Genomic DNA, 14,647 nt, shown 5'->3' with positions numbered 1-14,647 from the left:
TCTTTGTTGAAACATAGAAAATAGGAGCAGGTGTAGGCCATTCGGCCCTTCGAGCCTGCTCCGCCATTCAATATGATCATGGCTGATCCTCTATCTCAATACCATATTCCCGCTCTCTCCCCATACCCTTTGATGCCTTTTGTGTCTAGAAATCTATCCAGCTCCTTCTTAAATATATTCAGTGACTTGGCCTCCACAGCCTTCTGTGGTAGAAAATTCCACAGGTTCACCACCCTCTGAGTGAAGAAATTTCTCCTCATCTCAGTCCTAAATATCCTACCCCGTATCCTGAGACTGTGACCCCCCTCGTTCTGGACCCCCTCCCCCCCCAGCCAGTGGAAACATCCTCTCTGCATCCAGTCTGTCTAGCCCTGTCAGAATTTTATATGTTTCAATTTTCTATGTTAAATTGTTCACCATGACAAGGGACTCAAATATCAGGGGACGCAAGCTTGAAAATGAGAAAATTAGCAGAAAGAAGGGAAGTCAGGAAAAACCCTTTTTTTATCACAAAGTGTCAGCCTTGGGTCAGTGGGTAGAACTCTCGCCTCTGAGTCAGCAGGTTAGGGGGATCAAGTCACACTCCAGAGACCTGAGCACAAAATCCAGACTGACACTCCCAGTGCGGATCTGAGGGAGTGCTGCACTGTCGGAGGTGCTGCCCTTCGGGTGAGATGTTAAAACGAGGCCCCGTCTGCCCCTCAAGGGTGGATGTAAAAGATCTCATGGCACTATTTCAAAGACGAGCAGGGGAGTTCTCCTGGTGTTCTGGCCATTAATTAGCCCTCAACCAACAATAAAAAAAAGGTTACCTGGTCATTATCACATTGCTGTTCGCTGGGGCGTCCTTACATTACAATAGTACTTCATTGGGTGCAAAGCAATTTTGGGACGTTTTATAAATGCAAGTTCTTTCTTACAAAAAGGGTCAAAGATCTGGTAGTGAGTTAACAGGAAGATTGTTGAAATGAATGGTATAAATGAGTTCCAGAGGCAACTAGATGTCTTTCTAGGAAAGTGATGCGTAGATGGGATTGAGGTCACTCAATGGATATTTGAGGCCAATCGTCTTTTCTGTTCCTGCGATTCTTATGTTCCTCGGTAACAAAACAACAGCATTAAAACGACAGCAGCAACTTGCATTCACACAGCACCTTTAGTGTAGGGAAACATCCCAAGGCACGTCACAGGAGCGATTATCAAACAAAATTTGACACCGAGCCACATGAGGAGATATTAGAACAGGTGACCAAAAACTTGGTCAAAGAGGTAGGTTTTAAGGAGCGTCTTAAAGTAGGAGAGAGAGGTGGGGAGGTTTAGGGAGGGAATTCCAGAGCTTAGGACCTAGAGAGCTGAAGGCACGGACGCCAATGCGGGAATGATGAAAATCAGGAGTGCGCAAGAGGCCAGAATTGGAGGAGCGCAGAGATCTCGGAGGGCTGAAGGACACTAGGAGGTTACAGTGATAGTGAGGGGATGAGGCCGTGGGGGGATTTGAAAACAAGGATGAGAATTTTAAAATCGAGCTGTTCCTGGACAGGGAGCCAATGTAGATCAGGGGTGATGGGTGAACAGATTTGGTACGGGTTAGGATACGGGCAGCGGAGTTTTGGATAAGTTCAAGTTTACGATCCAAAAAGCGTTTACAGGAGCCTAACACAGTGTGCTATATAATGGCTCAGAATCTGCTGTCAAAATAATGGTGAGGTTAATGGTGCTTACCGCTATTCATGCACAAACACACAGCAACTTCAGGCGAGGCCAGTTACGCGGTTAAACGAGGCAATCCAAAAGTTGCTGTCTGAGACGACATCTCGCTGTCTGCCTTACCAATGAAATGCGTTGAATGGCGTGAAATTCCTGTATTTGCCTGGTAGATACGAACTAAATTCATCACAGAAAGTTAAGTCTTGTCCATTTCAGTCTAACGACGTGATAAGTGTTAATTACTGCCAGTCAACCTCTCTGGCACTGAAAATTAACGATTACACGTGTGGAGTCTCATTCCTTCAGGTATTAATTGTTGGAGGAGATTTTAAAAAATGTAAAATTATTATTTTTTTACTTTTCCTTTCTGTCTCTTTTTTCTCTCTCTCTTAATCCAATCTTTCTTTCCCTCTCTATTTCTCTTTCTGCACCTGATTTGACATTGAATTCACCCACTCTAACTCACACATCCTTCTCAGTCCTTTTACAATCCTTCAGTCTGATTGTATAAGGAGATACCCAGTTGCTTGCCCTGTTCGCTCAGGTCCCAGATGCCCTGTAGGGGGCACCGCGCCATTTCCATCTCCCACTTCCAGCAACTTGCGGTGCAAAATATCACGGAGATTAAACGGGCAAAGGGCAGGTTTAACTAACGGTGGGCACTGTTCACTGCCCCGCTACAGCAAATTCTGGGCCATTATCACATAACGAAAAGCCCTCAAACATGTTGACAACCTCTCCTCAGAAAGTGGGTACAAGCAGATGTCTTGGATTCCTTTGGTAAGATCTTATGTGTAGAATTATCCCAGCGGGAGTTAGTGAGATGGAGGGTGCTCTGTTTTTAATAATCTTCCATAATTCACTTTACAGATTATGACATGCTGATCCTTTCATCCCCACATACAAGGCCTGCTCCAGATGTCATCAACCAAGATCACTGTTGGTGTTGCTATCTTAATTTTGTGGTTAGAGATAAAAGGGTCCAAAGCTTACTTGCAGGCCGTAATGTACTTCCGACAGTCTTGTGTTACTTAGGGGTCCAGGAATATCGGAATATAGGAAGTGACAGGATTGGAGAGGACAATTGACACACCGATAGATGACTTCACTTACTGTCCAGCAGAATGATCTTATATCCGATCTTGACTTATTACTGGCAACCTATTAAAAGTGAGACAGAATTTTTCAAACAAGAAACCATGAGGCACATTAGTAGTGATAATATACTCCAACCCCCACACGTCTCCCCTCCAGTTTTCTCCCTCATCTACTCAAGCTGTTGACTCATTCTAGGGTCTGGATGCACAGGTTCAGACTCCTCTCTGGCGCTTTGCCAAAGTGGCCATTGATCGTGTGTGATGGAGCCTGCTTGACCATGAGGTGCATCACAGGAGAACCTAACCCTATCCTCGCCTGGGGTCCAGCAGGAGCCACCGGGGCAGCGACTGGGGGTGAGGACCCTGGCTGATTTCTCCCCTCCTTAGTCCAATGGTGCTGGGGACAATTGTAGCATCACAGCTACAAATCTGGTTACTGACTCAACACAAAGCTGAGGTTGAACCTGGGATCTACTTGTGCCTACGTTCCACACTGTGTGGCTAATTCAGCAAATGAGCGGTTGTGGGAGGAGCGTTCTATCTGCAACAAATAGTAATGAATGAGGCACCTCAGGCAACTTCAGTGGGGAGCTACAGTCCAAGGGAGGGTGGATTGGAGGACTGGAGCTACAAAGTTGTAGCCCTATCTTCAACCCATGGTCTCTTCCAACACAGATTTCTTACATAGAGTGTGGGATTGTGGAACTTACTCTCATATATATGAGTAACTTGAGACATGACATGTGGTGAGTGTAACAGGATTGGGAGCAACAGGTGACTTTGGACCTATGGTTCCCAAAGCTCTCCACCACTGGGGGTTTTCCTCACCTCATGTCTGGGTCTGTTGTAGACTCATTGATAGAGATTGGTTGCTGTGATTAGTCAATGACTCCATTATTGAGATATCAGCGATTACCAGGATGGTAGAAGGTGAACTAGATGGATGTGTTTTCTCTTGTCCAGCAATTTCTATGTTTCTACACGAACTTAAGGAGCACAAATGGTGAGGTCCGAGGAGACCCGGATATTGGGCCTCGGACCTCATTATACTGAAGACGGCACTGTGGGAGGAGACTGCATGGGTAAGTGGTCGGGTCTTTGAGGTTGGCATCGTGGAGCTCGGGGTGGAGTGATCGGGGCATCGGGGTTGGAATCGGAGGGAAGAAGATCGGGCCTCGGGCTGGAGGAAGATCAGACCTCGGTCAGAGAGTGATTGCGGGTCAGAGGGGATTGCAATCAGTGGTGGGAGGGAGGGCGATCGGCGAATGAGCCTTGAGGTCGGGGCTGGGGGAGGGGGGGACAGTGGAGAGATCAGCGGTCGGAGCCAACGTCTGGAGGTTGGAGCGTGGGGATCTCAGGACCCGCTGTGGCAGCATTCGCGATGGTGATCGTGGTAAGTAATTACCTTTCTTTGTGTAAGCGATGTTTACGATTGGTTTAGGCCTGGCGCTGGCCACCTCGGGGCAAACCAATGTTGGAGCAGGGCCCTGAAGCAGGCATTGGGCCCCTTATTTGCATATGCAAACAGCCGAACGCCTGCTTCAGTTGCGGGTAAAGGACGCCTCTTGTTCGTCTTTACCCAATATCGCGGGCAGCGCACTTCAGGTCGGGGATGGGCACTCGATTCCTGCCACCATTTTGGGACCTTTGGAGGCCGCATAGTGCCTGAATAAAGGTGCGACACAGCCCAGTTTAACCCCCACTGAGTTAAAAAGTAAGAGCACTGTCAAGATGATCGTGTTTTATAAACAAAGAACTTAGCCCCTTTAATGTCCTCAGGGCATCCCAAACCTCTTCACACCCAATGTATTACTTTTAAAATGTAGTCTCGAAGGCAAATGCAACAGGCAATCTACAGAGAGCAAGAACTCAAAGACAGCAATGAGACGAGGTGCTGCTGTTAATCAGGACACCGGAGGGAAACCCCTGCTCTTCTTCGATTAGTGTCATAGGATTGTTTACGTCCACCTAAGAGGACAGACGGGGCCTCGGTTTAACGCCTTATCTGAAAGACGGCACCGCGAGTGACGCAGTGCTCCCTCCCCCTAGATTGCGGGGGTGGATTCCCTCGTGGTTTCTGCCGAACTTCCAGCAGCAGAGCGGGAGATGCTCTGAAGAAATTTACCCTCTTACGTACTCATGTCCTGGAATGGGGCTTAAGCCCACAACCTTCTACCTCAAAGATGAGAATGAACGATGGTAAGAACTTGCATTTATATAGCGCCTTTCACCTTTCAGGACGTCCCACAGCGCTTTACAGCCAATGAAGTACTTTTGAAGTGTAGTCACTGTTGTAATGTGAGAATGACCAGATAATCTGTTTTCTCATGATGTTGGTTGAGGGACAAATATTGGCCAGGACACCGGGGAGAACTCCCCTGCTCTTCTTTGAAATAGTGCCATAGGATCTTTTACGTCTACCTGAGAGGGTAGACTGGGCTTCGGTTTAATATCTCATCTGAGAAACAGCTCCTCTGGCAGTGCAGCACTCCTTCAGAACGGCACTAAAGTGTCAACCTAGATTTCGCCCTCAAGTCTCTGGAGTGAGACTTAAAGCCATAAACATCTGACTCAGAGGTGAGAGTGCTACCAACTGAGCCAAGCAGGCACTTTTCCTGAAGGACAACTTTTATTTTAGTTAAAAAATAAAGCATTAAATTGAAAGATATTATCTTTGGAATGAAATCGTCCACTTCCAACCACGGAATGTGTGGATTGTGATCTCTCGTAAAGGGAAGAAAATCTCAACATTCCACAAAAACCGCAGAATTTTGAGAAGCAGCTTCGGCACCAGGAGTGGGCAACGGAGGGGAAAAAAAAAAGCTGAGCGAAACAAAGGAAAGTCAAAGGCCTAACTCGAAAGCCCCGAGACGCTGATCAGACCCTCAGGCACATTTTCACCAAGCAGTTGCATCTCCTCCACGTGGGACAGAGTTACATTCCCAGCGTGTCTCAAGTCTGGTCGATGTGAAACATTGAGTTTTTATAAACCTTGGAATCATTTCAGACGGGAGTCCGAGTTTTATTCTGCTTTGTGTGATCTGTCTTGATACGCACCATGGAACCTTGGCACGTCACGTATGAAGCTCAAAGAAATATTCCCATTAATTTGCATCTCAAATTACAAATACTAACAGGGTTTATCCGCCAAGGAGGTTAAATCGAGCCCTTTCCAAAACCTCTAGACTCACAAAATTCAAATAGCACAATCTAACAAGGAATAACAGCAACTTGTATTTATACAGAACCTTTAACATGATTTCCAAGGTGCTTTTCCTGGGGAAAGGAGGAAGAAATAAATAAACGAATAATAGATAAACCAATGGACACCCAGGGTCTTGAAAGTTAGGAGAGGTGACCAAAGATTTCTTCGATATAGATGGGCTTTGAGAAGGTTTTAAATATAGTTGAATCTGCAGGTGACAAAGTGTTCCAGTTATATGTTTCTTATTGTTGCTATATTCCTCCCCAGTCCCCTGCTCTCCCCTGTGCCTGTTTTTCACATCCAGTTTGTATATAGAGGATATCCTTCTCTGCACCATGCTGGCTGTGACAGAGCTCCCCTACCGAACCAATGTGACATCTCCCATTTGCCACACTGACCAACCTTGTAGTCTCTCTTTGAGTGAAATTGCCAATTTAATTCGAGTTAGTGCCACATAAGGGTAGATTTCTGCTGTTGCCTCATACCCGCTAGGATAAATGTTCTTTTTATTTATTCTCAAGATATGGGTGTTGCTGGAAAGTCCAGCTTTTATTGCCGATCCCTAATTGCCCTTGAGAAGGTGGTGGTGAGCCGCCTTCTTGAACCGCTGCAGTCCGTGTGGTGAAGGTTCTCCCACAGTGCTGCTAGGAAGGGAATTCCAGGATTTTGACCCAGCGACGATGAAGGAACGGCGATATATTTCCAAGTCGGGATGTTGTGTGACTTGGAGGGGAACGTGCAGGTGGTGTTGCCATGTGCCTGCTGCTCTTGTCCTTCTAGATGGCAGAGGTCACAGTTTTGGGAGGAGCTGTCAAAGAAGCTTTGGCGAGTTACTGCAGTGCATCCTGTGGATGGTACACTCTGCAGAAACAGTGAGCTGATGGTGGAGGGAGTGAATATTTAGGGTGGGGGATGGGATGCGAATCAAGGGTGCTGCTTTGTCCTGGATGGTGTCGAGCTTCTTGAGTGTTGTTGGAGCTGCACTCATCCAGGCAAGTGGAGAGTATTCCATCACACTCCTGACTTGTGCCTTGTAGATGGTGGAAAGGCTTTGGGGAGTCAGGAGGTGAGTCAATCGCCACAGAATACCCAGCCTCTGACCTGCTCTTGTAGCCACAGTATTTATATGGCTGGCCCAGTTAAGTTTCTGGTCAATGGTGACCCCCAGGATGTTGATGGTGGGGGATTTGGCGATGGTAATGCCGTTGAATGTCAAGGGGAGGTGGTTAGACTCTCTCTTGTTGGAGATGGTCACTGCCTGGCACCTGTCTGGCACCAATGTTACTTGCCACTTATCAGCCCAAGCCTGGATGTTGTCCAGGTCTTGCTGCATGTGGGCACTGACTGCTTCACTATCTGAGGGGTTGTGAATGGAACTGAACACTGTGCAATCATCAGCGAACATCAGCGAACATCCCCAATTCTGACCTTATGATGGAGGGAAGGTCGTTGATGAAGCAGCTGAAGATGGTTGGGCCTAGGACACTGCCCTGAGGAACTCCTGCAGCAATGCCCTGGGGCTGAGATGATTGGCCTCCAACAACCACTACCATCTTCCTTTGTGCTAGGTATGACTCCAGCCACTGGAGAGTTTTCCCCCTGCTTCCCATTGACTTCAGTTTTACTAGGGCTTCTTGGTACCACACTTGGTCAAATGCTGCCTTTATATCAAGGGCAGTCACTCTCACCTCACCTCTGGAATTCAGCTCTTTTGTCCATGTTTGGGCCAAGGCTGGTGGTACCCAAACTGAGCATCGGTGAGCAGGTCATTGGTGAGTAAGATAGCACTGATAGCACTGTCGATGACACCTTCCATCACTTTGCTGATGATTGAGAGTAGACTGATGGGGAGGTAATTGGCCGGGTTGGATTTGTCCTGCTTTTTGTGGACAGGACATACCTGGGCAATTTTCTACATTGTCGGGTAGTTGCCAGTGTTGTAGCTGTAGTGGAACAGCTTGGCTCAACATGGAGGAGGACTGATTCATCAGCTGAGGGAGGGAGATAGGTGGTAATCCTTGCAGGAGGTTTCCTTGCCCATGTTTGATCTGATGCCATGAGACTTCCTGGGGTCCGCAGTCAATGTTGTGGCTCCCAGGGCCACTCCCGCCTGACCGTATACCACTGTGCTGCCACCTCTGGTGGGTCTGTCCTGCCTGTGGGACAGGGATACCCAGGGATGGTGATGGAGGAGTACTTCGCAGTCATTGAATTTCTTTTGAAGTGTAGCCATTGTTGTAATGTAGGAAACGCAGCAGCCAATTTGCGCACAGCAAGATCCCACAAACAGCAATGAGATGAATGATCTGTTGCTCTATTTTTGTTGGTATTGATCAATGGATAACTCCTGATAACTTACTGACATTGAATTCCATCAGCCACTTTTCAGCCCACTCCCCCATTTTATCAATACCCTTTTGCAGTGTCCTTTGGTTTTCTAAAGAATGAACTGTGTCTCCTATTTTGATATCTCCAAATTTCAACACGACTCTCCCTCGGTCTATATGCAAATCATTGATATTTTTTTTTTTATTCGTTCACGGGATGTGGGCGTCGCTGGCAAGGCCGGCATTTATTGCCCATCCCTAGCGAGATTTTTTACAACTGAGTGGCTTGCTAGGCCATTTCAGAGGGCAATTAAGAATCAACCACATTGCTGTGGGTCTGGAGTCACATATAGGCCAGACCAGGTAAGGACGGCAGGTTTCCTTCCCTAAAGGACATTAGTGAACCAGATGGGTTATTACGACAATCCGGTAGTTTCATGGCTATCATTACTGATACTAGTATTTTAATTCCAGATTTTTATTTAATTAATTGATATACACAGTGAACAGAAATGGCTCTAGAACTGAACCTTGTGAGACACTGCTATCCACTTCCAACCATTCTGAAAAACTGCCATTAATTCCTAATCTATGGTTTTTCCCTTCTAACCAATTTTTAATCCAGTTTGCTATCCTTCCCCTAATTCCATACCCCTCAATCTTGTATAGTAATCTCCCATGTGGTACCTTGTCAAAGGCTTTCCTAATGTCCACATACACACCATCCACCGCATTCCACCACCCACCACCTCAAAACAATCTATGAGATTTGTCTCGCACAATCATCCCTTTTGAAATCTGTGCTGGCTGCTTCTAACTATTTTCTCTTTATCTAGACATGTGGTAATTTCATCTTTAATTAAAGACCTAAAATTTTCCCGATCACAGATATTAAACTAACCGGCCTGAAATTACCTGGATCAGCTCTGTCTCCCTTTTTAAAGTTGGCTCCTCCACTGGACACTTTCCAATCCTCCAGCACACATCCACGCTCAATAGCGCCTGAGGCATAAATTTCTAGGGCCTTGGTAATTCCCTCCCTCATCTCCCTCGGGATAATAGGATGCAGTCCTTTGGGCCTTAACGATTTCTCTTCCTTTCGCCGAACTAACTTATCCAAACAAAAAAGCAAAATACTGCGGATGCTGGAAATCTGAAATATAAAAACAGAAAATGCCGGAGATGCTCAGCGAGTGAGGCAGCGTCTGTGGAGAAAGAAACAGAGTTAATGTTTCAGGTCGAAGACCTTTCGTCAGAACTGGAAGATGTTAAAAGAGTTAAAGCTCTCAACACTGATTCCAATAACTTCTGACCATAACCACTGCTCCCATTTTTTCGGACAGCCGGTGCTGGTAATGGTTCTGCTGCTGCCATTTACAGCTACTCCTGGTCAATCTTTTGTTTCTTCACCTGTCCCATTCCCACCTTCCTCGCCTTGCACCATCATCCCTTTTGTCATTTAATCACTCGTGCCCTCTATCCTATCACAGACCTTCCCTTTTGTTCTTTCCTCCCCTCCCCTCCCCTCCCCTCCCCCCCCTTTCCCTGGCTCTGTATTTGCTTAAAAACTTTAACTCTTTAACATCTTCCAGTTCTGATGAAAGGTCTTCGACCTGAAACACTAACTCTGTTTCTTTCTCCACAGATGCTGCCTCACTCGCTGAGCCTCTCCAGCATTTTCTGTTTTTATCCAAAAAAAGTTCCTTTTCGCCATCATAATATTGCTTGTCTCACTCTCAACTACTTCAGCATTCAGTTCCTCTCTGATATCCTCTTTTTATGTTGTCTCCACCTCCCTCTCCTCTTTTAAGACGCTCCTTAAAATCTATCTCTTTCACCGAGCTATTGGTCAGCAGTCCTAATATCTCCTTATGTGGCTCGGTGTCAAATTTTGTTTGATAATCGCTCCTGTGAAGCGCCTTGGGACGTTTTACTATGTTAAAGGCTCTGTTCTTGTAGTTGTTTTAATGAGAAGGAGAGAGGATGGTCTTCATGGGTCCAGTGGCCTAATTCAGGCATTGGACTGTGAGGTCATTCATACCACGTGACACAGCTTGACCTGTCATCCAGGTCCATTGCCGTCCTTCTTGGACCACTTTCATTTACCCCCCCATCCCCTTTGCCTGTTATATCAGCAATCTGTCCGTTTGTTCGTTGAATGCTTCAACTGAGTCAGTACTCCCTCTTCACTAGATGGCAGTCTCTTCACATTTGGAGCTGTCTGGTGATTTGTTTTTTGCTCGGAGTTTCCTTAGAATAGAACCTTCTGGTTGGGTGACAGAAATTCTGCACGTCCCACCTCACTGATTCCATTCATGATTATAAAACTTGGACCCCCCCCCCCCGCCACCCCGACAACCCACCACCCCCAGTTCCCAGTCTTACTTTTTTTCCAGTCGGAACATAGTTTCCTGTAACGTCTGCTCACAGCTCGTTGATTTTGGACATAGTGCGCTGTTGTTGCCAGGTTAATGTCTGATGTGGTTTTCCATGTTAAAATAGGAAAGGACTCCTGGAAAACAAGTAAACCTATTAAGCTATTATCTTTCTCGTCCATTTTCTCCCTTCCCTTAAGGCCTTATGAGTCCTCCCTCCCCACCCCACCTCTCCCCCGCCCCATCAAGGGACGGTCCCACAAGTACTGAGCGGCCTAGCTGTGTTGCCATGCTATTCAACTGAATCCAGAGTGCAGTAGTGTAGTGGTTATGATACTGGGACTAGTAATCAAGAGGCCTGGACCAATAATCCAGAGAATGTGAGTTCAGATTCCACCATGACAGTTTGAGAATTTGAATTCAGTTTAAAAAGAAATCTGAGAAAAAATGAAAAGTTGGTATCAGTAAAAGTGACCGTCAATCTGTTGGGTTGTCGTAAGAACCCAACTGGTTCACTGATGTCTTTTAGGGAAGGAAACCTGCCGTCCTTACCTGGCCTGGGCCTATATATGACTCCGGTCCCAATGGTTGACTCTTAACTGCCCCCTGAAGTGACCTAACAAGCCACTCAGTTGTATCAAACCGCTACCAGTGGTTCAAGAAGAAGGCCCACCACCACCTTCTCAGGGCATCTAAGGATGGGCAATAAATGCCGGCCTTGCCAGTGATGCCCACATCCCGAGAATGTATATAAAGAAAAATCTTAGCCAGTCCCGATCCTGTCCTCACTTGATGTTTGTCAGGAACCATAAGCAGGAACCCTGGTTGATTGCCCCCTCTTCCCAGCCCCCGCCACCCCGTGCCCACCACCCCACCCACCCCCCGGTCTAAACCAGGGACGTTACAGTAAATTGCAGCACCTCTACCATCACTTCAGGGAACTCAACACACCCCGGAGATTGAACCTTGGACCCTATCGGTATGGCTGAGCTATTGACTGGAAAAGCTCACTGGACTATCAGACCGCAGCTCGAGCTATTCTGGCAAAGCTTCAAGCCAGCTGAAGACTTGGACGAATCATCTGTGCCTCCCTCAGAAGATCTCACATGAGGAACCAAGATATGGAACCAAAGCAAGCAATTATTCATCCTCAGCCTAAGCGCGTCAGTTGGATCAGACGCTGCCGTTAACCTCTTCAACTTGTTTTTAGGGTGAACAGAATATCCTCCGTAGTTAGTTGAGACTTTAATTCGCGATTTCACGCCTGTGTAACAATCCACAAATGAAGTGCACAGATGCAAGTGGGTAGCAAAATTATCCAGGGGATACTCGACGCACAGGGCTGGATTACGAGGCAGTAAACTAGTCAAGGGCTTCAGGTAACATCATAAATCACACAGACAAGACATTCGAGAGGTTTGTTAACGATCTAAACCCTGAGGTGAGATCACAGCCTGTGTCAGTCTGACTCCAATCCAAATAAGTTTTAGATATGTTTTCTCCCCTTGATGACATGTTGGTTACAGTGGGCTGTGAAAGCACTTTGACTCCACCTCCCCTTCGAGTCGCCTCCTCCACTGAAAAGGACGAGAGCAGCAACATGATGGGACACCACCAAAGAAACATAGGAACAAGAGGAGGCCATTCAGCCCCTCGTGCTTGTTCCACCATTCATGGATAATCCGTACCTCAACTCCATTTACCCGCCTCTGATCCATGTCCCTTGAGTTCGTCTCCGAGCTCCCCACCGAGTCACACACTATCCTGACTTGGAAATATATCGGCCGTTCCTTCATCGTCGCTGGGTCAATATCCTGGAACTCCCTCCCTAACTGCACTGTGGGAGAACCTTCACCACACGGACTGCAGCGGTTCAAGAAGAAAGCCCACCGCCCCCTTCTCAAGGGGCAACTAGGGACGGGCGATAAACGTCGGCCTTGCCAGCGACGTCCACGTTCCCGAGTTCGAATTTAAAGAAAAATGTCACCAAGCAGGAATTTCGGACACTAATGGATTTAGTTGCTGAATTTCACGGACTCCGAGCAACCTGCCATTCAGGCACCAGCCTGTGGCGGACACACATCTCTCCGAACCCTGCTCTCTACCAGAGCGTGAGCTGAATGACCTTCTCTCGTTCAGTGCTTTCTTACCTTCTTAAAACCCAGAGGTTGCTGGGGCGGGGAAGGTGGTTGGGACCTTTGGAAGCCCCGTCTGCCGCACCTCCTAGCAACACAAGAAGAAGAAGAAGGAGGAAAAGAAGGAGAAGAAGAACAACATTAACACGAATCAGGCTTAAATAAAAAAAACTTTTTTTTTTCATTTCTTAAAGGAGGAAAACACATGTGGCCAGTTACTCTTAAAGAACCACAAATAGTCTTCAAGAACATTGTTCGAACAGCTGGACACAAAGAATGTTTTCAACAAATAAAAAGTTTTTGGAATAGAAGTCAATAATGTGTTTTTTTCCCCAGCTCCAGAGTGCCGGATATTAAAAGCAGTTTATTTAATCTGAAACTATAAATTGCTCCGTTTACAAAGTATCAAAAAAAACCCATGAAAACTGTACTTCGAGTTAAGTAGTAAGACTATTAAAGGGACAGTGTCATTAATAAAGGTACTGTAGTTATTAAAAGGGGCACTGTCTTGATTAAGGGGACCTGTAGTGAATAAAGGGTTTCAGTAGTGATTAAAGGGGTGGTGTATTGATTAATGGGGTGCTGTTGTGATAAAAGTGCCAGTATAATTATAATTAAAGGGGCACTGTCATCATTAAAGGGGTGCTATTGGGGGGGGAAATGTCCTGATTAAAAGGGTAGTGCTGTGATGAATGCGGTAGTATAATTATACTTAAAGGGACACTACCATATTTAAAGGGGTGCTGTCATGATTAAAAAAGACTCAGTCATCATTTAAGGGATAACTTCTTGATTAAAAGGGCACTGTTGTGATTTAAAGTGTAGTTCCTTGATTAAAGGAACACTGTAATTATGGGAGCAGTATTGCCATGATTAAAAGAGCAGTGTCACGTTTGAGGGGTGCTGGTGTAATTATTTCAGACAGCTGCCGTTTTCTGGCGCAACCAGAAATTTCCTGATGTGAAAATTCCACTTTTAAGCCACCAGAAAAGTTTACACCAAATTCTTGTTTCTTCCTATAAATCAAACTGCACACCCAGCACCAGAGTCTCGGTGTTTGAATGATTGTGGTGTGGTTCCAGGAATATGGAATGTTTGGGGGAACAGGAAAAGGCAGTCATCTGGAAGGACTTTGTAGCAAAACAGATCAAATTCCATTGTCACTGCTGGCAGTAAGTATAGGTGTACCAGGCAGAATAACCATAGTAAAACTCTGCTGCCCGTATCCTAACTCGCACCAAATCCCGTTCACCCGCCACCCCTGTGTTCGCTGACATACATTGTCACCCTGTCCAGCAACGCCTCGATTTAAAATTCTCATCCTTGTTTTCAAATCCCTCCATGGCCTCGCCCTTCCCTATCTCTGTAACCTCCTCCGGCCCCACAACCCTCCGAGATCTCTGCGCTCCTCCGATTCTTGCCTCTTGCGCATCCCCGATTTTAATCGCTCCACCATTGGCGGCCGTGCCTTCAGCTGCCTGGGCCCTAAGCTCTGGAATTCCCTCCCCAAACCTCTCCCCCTCTCCACCTCTCTCTCTCCTCCTTTAAGAGGCTTCTTAAAACCAATTGTTTGACCAAGCTTTTGGTCTCCTGTCCTAATTTTTTTTTATTCGTTCATGGGATGTGGGGGTCGCTGGTGAGGCCAGCATTTATTGCCCATCCCTAATTGCCCTTGAGAAGGTGGTGGTGAGCCGCCCTCTTGAACCGCTGCAGTCCGTGTGGTGACGGTTCTCCCACTGTGCTGTTAGGAAGGGAGTTCCAGGATTTTGACCCAGCGACGATGAAGGAACGGCGATATATT

General features: G+C 46.6%; 1 long non-coding RNA gene across 2 annotated transcripts; it reads right to left on the bottom strand.

Moving 5' to 3' along the window:
- Positions 1 to 349: 349 nt before the first annotated feature.
- LOC137324119 (uncharacterized) lies at positions 350 to 12,955 on the bottom strand. 2 transcript variants are annotated; one of them, XR_010963500.1, is made up of 4 exons: positions 12,862 to 12,955; positions 10,722 to 10,848; positions 2,701 to 2,868; positions 350 to 1,097 (listed from the first exon to the last, which is right to left on the bottom strand). It is a non-coding gene; the product is annotated as an uncharacterized lncRNA (long non-coding RNA). The 2 variants fall into 2 exon arrangements; XR_010963499.1 differs by lacking the exons at positions 10,722 to 10,848; positions 12,862 to 12,955 and adding an exon at positions 1,723 to 1,870 and having other exon boundaries at positions 2,701 to 2,720.
- Between the last annotated feature and the right edge of the window lie 1,692 nt (positions 12,956 to 14,647).

This window comes from Heptranchias perlo, chromosome 8 (assembly GCF_035084215.1).
Source record: "Heptranchias perlo isolate sHepPer1 chromosome 8, sHepPer1.hap1, whole genome shotgun sequence".
NCBI classification, from domain to species: domain Eukaryota; kingdom Metazoa; phylum Chordata; class Chondrichthyes; order Hexanchiformes; family Hexanchidae; genus Heptranchias; species Heptranchias perlo.
Note: the sequence above shows the minus strand (reverse complement) of the source record. Positions and strands in the feature narration are given on the sequence as shown.